The following is a 7500-nucleotide window of genomic DNA, read 5'->3' on the forward strand; positions in this document are numbered from 1 at the left end:
ATAATAATAATAATAATAATAATAATAATAATAATAATAATAATATTCCGATTCAAATGAAATAAACCGCTTTACATAATATATATCCTTGACCAGGTTAAATAAAGGAAAATGGCGCCACCTTGTGTTACATGAGGGTACTGCTTACTGGCGTTACTCTGGGCATGGATGGAGACGCTATTAAACTAACTCTTTACAGCAGCATAACAGTACTACTGTTATTACTATGTTACTACTTAAACACAGGAAACATGATAATAGTACTACTGTTATTACTATGTTACTACTACTTAAACACAGGAAACAATGAGAATCAAGGATCCCAATTGAAATAAGCCAGTGGCTTTCTTGGGTTTTTATCCTGTTAGTTGACCTTGTATGTAATATGTACTTTCATGTACCTACTTCTGCAAATCTTCTAATAAAGTTTTCAATCAATCAAAAACATGATAACAGTACTACTGTTATTACTATGTTACTACTACTTAAACACAGGAAACATGATAACAGTACTACTGTTATTACTATATTACTACTACTTAAACACAGGAAACATCATAACAGCTCACAACCTTCTCCAATCACAACATGAGCATCATAACAACACCGGAAACATCCTCACGCTGTACACAGACAGATGCCTGGCTAAACTCAAGGCAGGTTTATTCGTACAGCACATTTCATACAACAGGGGCAATTCAAAGTGCTTTACATACATTATTTAAACATACAGCAAGAGCAGCATAGTAAGAAAATAAAAATTATAATGAATAAAAGCAAATATAAGAAGTAAATAGATAAAACATTTAATAAGGCAATAGTTAATGGAAAAAAGACATTGATAGAAGTGCAAACAGTAAAGCATATACTTCTCACTAAGTATATGGTTGCTAGAGTAATAGACACTTACTTAATGCTTGAAGGTAGAACGTCACTACTGGATCGTCTATGAAATAAGGTTCTTAACACCGTCTCTGAGTGGTGAACTAAAGTCGAATAGGCTGTCGGGCGACACACGTTGAATCTCAGGGGCCTCATTTATAAAAAAAGTACTTGAACGTCATCTTTGACTTTCACATAAGCACATTTTTCTAAACGGACGTAAGCATTATTTATAAAACGGGCTGAGATGGTTTAAAGTTGCGTACGTGCTTCCTTCTATAAATACCAACGCAGGTCAATTGAACGCAGGTGAATGAGGCTTCTATTAACGCCCTGTGATAGCTTATAGTGGTCTTATTCTTATATGGCTGCTCACTCCCTGACACCGGAGAAAATCCAGTATAATTTAGCGCATGGCCGGGCAAGGTTCGTTGTGGAACGCACTAGGCATGTTGAAGGGCATGGACATGCACGTTTCGGACATGTTAAGTAAATAGTGTTTTTTGTTTTGTTTTGTTTTTTCTTGTTTTTGTTTTGTTTTTTCTTGTTTTTGTTTTGTTTTTTCTTGTTTTTGTTTTGTCTTTTGTTGTTATAACTATTTCTTTTTTCACATGTTCGAAATAAAGCTTTCATTCATTCATTCATACATTCATTCAAGGGGAGATAGACAGCTACGGAGGGATATAAAGGAAGACTGAAATACAATCATAAACATCAGTTCCTTTTAAATCTTGAATTAAACTCATTTTCTCGGCTGATAACAACATCGTTAATTTTATTACGAGCCACTTGCATGAATTACACTAGGCAGTGCGGCTCAAATGCCTGTAATAACTCTGCATAACCAGTAGGTCATGTGCGTAAGCAAGTTGAATACTCGACGTAGAGCTACGATCGTTTCCACGGTCAAATTGACTCACGTTGAAATTGTATAAATCACTACGTTGACGTGGTTTTCTACGTACGACACGGGTAAGATCAAAATTTGATCTAAGCACGTTCTATAAATGAGGCCCCAGGACTCTAAGAGTCTCTTTCTTAATGTGCAACACCAAAACTAGCGGCGTACAAACCTCAATTCCCATAACTGGAGACGGTGATTCTTAAAGTGACCAGTAATACGTTTCCTCCAGGCAGGGTTAGGATGGAGATGGAACAAAGGGTGTCCCACAAGGATCTATTCTTGGTCCGGTACTTTTTACTGTTTACATCAATATCCTGCATCTACAACTCTCTAAACCCCCCCCCCCCTCCCCCCAGGCTCTTTTCTAGAGCTACAGTCTGTATTCACTTTAACCCCCCCTCCCCAACCCTAACCCCCCCCCCCCCCCCCCAACTCTAACCCTACCCCCCCCCCCCCCAGGCTCCAGACAGCAGGCCTGGGTGCAGCTCCCCAGGCGGTCTGTCAGTCTGAACATCTCCGGGACGACGGGTCTCTCTGCTACGCTGACCCCTGCCCTGGACCTCTACCAGCTGGGAGGCTACCCCTACCCCCTGGCCCTGGACCACACAGGTACCCCCTGTATGTGTGTGTGTGTGTGTGTGTGTGTGTGTGTTACTGAGCTGTGTGTGTGTGTGTGTGTGTGTGTTACTGAGGTGTGTGTTTGTCTCCTAGGTAACAGCAGCTGGGTGGAGTTGAGGGTCGTAGCTGCGGTTTCTGCCCACCTGACCAGCCGTGGCCCCGCCCACAGCCCAGGCCCCGCCCACAGCCCAGGCCCCGCCCACGTCTCCATCCCTCTGCCCTCAGACACGCCCCTGATCACGCCCACCAGCATCCCCGTTTGGCGCTTTGACGACAACACAGGTAACACACACACACACATCTTTCTCTCTCTCTCTCTCTCTCTTTCTTTGTCTCTTTCTCTCTCTCTCTTTCTCTATCTGTCTCTCTCTCTCTCTCTCTCTCTCTCTCTCTCTCTCTCTCTCTCTCTCTCTCTATCTGTCTGTGGCTCTGTCTTGCTAGCGGCCTAGCCCTAGCTATCCGCTTTCCTGAGGAGAAATAACACTTCAATGTATGTGATGCCCTCTAGTGGTCAGTGGTGGTAGTAGTGGTCAATGTTGTTACACCCAATGTGACTCCAAGTCCTATATCAGGTTTTATTACAAAGATTTATTACAAAGAAGTGTGAAACTGAAATAAACACAGAAGCATACATCAGTATACAATAGCTTACTGAAGCTGGCCACAGTTAGCATAACTAATTCGCAGTTTTGTAAGAAGTTAAGGTCAAAACTATCATTTTCTTTACCAGAATAATGAAATGTAAGTATAAGATGAACCAATCAGGTAAGTATTACATAGAAAATGGTATTTATGCTTAACAGTGCATCTCGCATCAAAAAGAATAGTCTGAATGCCGTTACCACAATGTGCTGTCGCACATGCTATCAAAATTGTACAAACTGTCGTGAGAATGTCAAAATACTTCAAAATAAACATTCTAACAATGATGGACAATAGTTCAACCTACAGATACAGATATACAGATATACAGAGGGGTACAGAGCCACTCAAAGGGCTAGAAACTATGTGATGGCCAGAGGTGTCAAAAGTATTCACATTCATTACTCAAGTAGAAGTATAGATACTATGGTTTAAAAAGACTTCTGTAGAAGTTGAAGTATCAACTCAAGCTTTTTACTCAAGTAAAAGTATAAAAGTACTGGTTTCAAAACTACTTAAAGTATAAAAGTAAAAGTAATGTAAGGGGAAAAAAATGCCATTAAGGACAAAAGCTTAGGCCACGCCACAGGGGCCTATAGTGCACTACCCCACCTCCCCCCCAATTTTTTTTTTCTAAAGGCCATAATGACTATTATGTTATTATTAAAATTTGGGATGCACTTGTTTCAGACGCATTTATGCCCATTGAAAATGAGCACATTTTAGTACAATGCAAATACATTAAAGAACCATATATGTGTACTACTGAGCATTAACATGGGAACACAGAAGATATGATGACTAGTTGCCTAAGTATTGTAATGGTGCAAAAAGTCAAACGTCAAAAGTTCAAAAGTCAATAGCCTTTATTGGAACTGTGAGGGCAAAACCATACAAACCATAACAAAGTAGTGATTCAATATTTCCTGAAAAAACACACACATACACACAATCTACATCAGCATCAGAGTTACCAATAAGCTTTGTTCAGCCGCAAAAGCATCAGGTTCTCAAAGTTCTTTGAGCCAATGCATGCTCTTTTTGGCCTGAAGATCAGCCCTGCGACACTAAACAGTCTTTCACAGGCTGCTGAGGCAGGGAGTCCCGTATTAAGTTTGAGTGATAGCTGGCACACAGCTGGGAAGGTCTGCAGTACCTCTACTGTGTCTCCTGGGCACCCCAGGTACGCATCCAACTGCTGGGACGTTTCAAGAGGGCCGGTCTTCTTCAAGGAGGAAAAGAAGTCCTCTTCCTCAGACGATTGGGAGCCCTCACTGAAGTGTTTCTCGGCCTGACAGTCCAAGTGGCTTCTGATATAGTGAAGGCCTGTGGAATAAAAAACAAAAATCATGACAATTTAGACTATATGGCAGTATTGTAACTGTGTATTGGATAGTGTTGTGTGTGTGTGTCATTAAATGTAATTTCAAACTAATTTCACTGTCTTCATAGAAATTACACATATTAAGCGGAAGTGAGACACTTACCAAGTTTGAGGATATTTTCGTCACTTGTCCAACAGGTCTTACATTTGGGAACTAGAATGGCTGCGGCTATCAGTTCTGGATCTGCAAGCATCTCTCCGAAGCGTTTCTCAAGGCCTGAAAGAAGTGCAGCAATCAAAGGCTCACAGAACTTGGAGGCGACTTGAAGGTGCTGTAGCTTGGTCCTTAGCAGAGTTATGGTGGGGACCAACCATCCCATCTGCATACTGGTTTCTCCCTGAAGAACATCCAGTGCCTTTGCAACTGGGCTCATTGTCTTCGCATATTCTGCAAGAAATGCAAGTTCCACTGGAGTAAACCTGTACAAAGAAGAAGAGAAAAACACAACATGGAACATTAAGTCTACTTGATGTAGCACCTTCAACTGGAGGAACTGATCATTAAAAAGGAAAAATATATATTATGGTATTCTAGACAGGGATTATTTTAGATACATGCAATTAAGACACTATTTTGTTAAAACGATAAAATTGAATGCAGATGAATCTTTAGATACTGTGACTGGGGTGATTGTGGATGCATACCAGCAGAGGGGGTCTCGGATCATCTCTGCTTTCTATCAGGCTTTGGGGGGAAGCAGGGGGGACTCGACTCTTTACATAAAAGCAAAATGGGAAGCGGAGTTGAAAATCCAAATATCAGAGGAAGAATGGTTTCAAATGTGTGAGACGCAATTTACATCCACAAACTCATTAGTATGGAGGGAGTTCTGCTGGAAGAACCTGACTCATAACACCCAGAATAAAGAGCAAGCAACTTGGCGTACAGCAACAGTGCTGGAGGATGTGTGGGTACATGGAGGCTGACCACTCACACATTTTCTGGAACTGTACAAAGATAAGGCCATATTGGGAGATGGTTAATGCAGTGATCAAAACTATTATGGGATATGGAATCCCAAATACCTGCCCGGTGATGTATCTTGGGAACATTAAAGATGTTGTGGGGGGAGGCGATCTCTATCTGACTAAGGTTTTGCTTGCAGCTAGTAAGAAAGCTATAACCAGGAATTGGCTTAATGTGAACGCTCCGAAACAGGAACAGTGGCTGGAAATTGTACAAGATATTTTTGTTATGGAAAAGTTGACATACGTTCTGAGAATCCAAGAAAACGCATTCAATAGGAAATGGGAAAAGAGGAATATTTACAGAGTTGACACCTAAGAGTAAGCTGTGCATTTTATTATGTGTATCTCCAGACAACTAGTGTGTATATTGTTGTTTTTTGTTTTTTATGTGTTGTGTTGTCAATGTTTCATGAAAACTCAATAAAAACATAAGTGTGAAAAAAAAAAAGGAAAAATATTGTCATCTGAGACTTTTAGAAATGAAGTTGTGTTGCTACAAATCACATTCATAGTAAATATGGGGACTGCATATTGGCATAGTGCATACGTGTTCTACAGTATTCCAAGTATAAAACTGTGACTTAATCTATTGTTAATCACTTCATTAACTGTAAGGCAGAAAAACAAGCACTTACTTGGGTCACTGTATCTAGTTCACTGCAGACAGCTGCAAGGGCTCCCTCGCCTTGTTCTCGTGTTATTCTCACTATTCTTTCTACGGCTGAGAAGAGTGAATTCCACCTTGTAGCAACAGGCCTTACGAGTTGGAGTTTGCAGTGGTCTTCAATTACTTCAGATGCGGTGGTTGATCTTGAACTTTTATTCCACAGGCTAGAGCATTTGGCAAATGTGGACCTTGACACGCGCTTGTACAGTGGGTTGACCTCTGCTTTTGAAGCATCAACTGTGGACACTACATTGAGGAGGTGGCAGGCGCAGCGATGGTGCTTGGGTAGCTGGTATTCTAAGTAGTCATCTTCTTCCAACAGGGCTCCGGCATCAACAAATTCAACACCCTCAAGGCTTTCCTCTTCTTCATCGTTATCATCATTTTGGCCACAATCATCCTCTTCTCCATCACCCTCTCCTACAGGTTCAGCATTGTTGTTCTCGTCAGTCTGCCCATAAACTCTGAAGGCTTTCAGGAAGTTTGATCCGTTGTCAGTTGTAGTGCGAACGATCTTCTCTCTGACATTGAATTCTGTGTGAATATCATTTAGGGCACCAGCCAGGGCAGAAAAGGTATGTGACCCTTTAAGTTGCTTGCATGCCAGGGCAGCACAGGATCTCTGCATGGTCTGGGGGTTAAACCAGTGCGCAGTGACACCAATGAAACCGCGACGGTGTGCCGTCCAGCAGTCTGTTGTTGTTGCTATGAACTCAATTTCACTAAGGGCAGCTTTCAGTTTTCTTTTCATTTCAACAGAGGTCTTTGTGACTTTGTTAACAACAGTATTACGCGTCATGACATTTGTATTTGGCTGAAGATGTTGCACAAGCTCAATGAAGCCCTGTTGCTGAACAATGTGTGGTGGGTGCAAGCCTTGGACAATGAATTTGAGGACTACTTCATCCACACTTGCCTGGGACACTCTTCGAGCCTCCCACAGCTTGGTTTGTTTGGAGGGTGGGGTCAAAGAACCTTCAGTGGATGACTTCCTTTTGAGGGCTGTTGAAGAAAGTTGCGTGTACCTCTCTAGACGAGTGGAGTGTTTCTTCTGTGGAGAAAATGAATGCACAGGCACAGATTGAGATTCATATTATTTCTCTCAAACCACAAGCTGAGACTATCTAGGACTTCCGCTGTATTAAATGTCACGCTGGAAGTTCATGAATGGAGGTCAGACTACAAGTTAGGGAGCAGTTTCACTGGTCTATGCAATTATGTTGAGCAGACCAGAATATTGCCACTTAAAGCTGTTTTAGGACCACAAGCAGCTGCTGGCATGACTGAAAAGTAACATTATTGTTAATGGCACACACCGCGCACATTTCTTCTCCCGTGGGAACATAATTAACTCTTTACAGCAACAAACACGGTAAAACTCCGACCTCAACACATGAAGGATTACAAATGAAACATTGAATCATAGCCTACTGC

The 7500-nt window shown here is 41.6% G+C and overlaps 1 pseudogene across 1 annotated transcript in view; it reads left to right on the forward strand.

The window, feature by feature from the left end:
- Nucleotides 1-7500, forward strand: part of LOC308162532 (protein FAM171A2-like) — a 16353-nt pseudogene that overhangs the window by 2497 nt on the left and 6356 nt on the right. The window contains exons 3-4 of the transcript in view: nucleotides 2246-2395; nucleotides 2498-2686. The product of the transcript in view is annotated as a protein FAM171A2-like (transcript). The remainder of the gene's footprint in view (nucleotides 1-2245; nucleotides 2396-2497; nucleotides 2687-7500) is intronic.

Source organism: Nansenia antarctica (assembly GCF_963989245.1).
Source record: "Nansenia antarctica genome assembly, chromosome: 7".
Classification (NCBI taxonomy): domain Eukaryota; kingdom Metazoa; phylum Chordata; class Actinopteri; order Argentiniformes; family Microstomatidae; genus Nansenia; species Nansenia antarctica.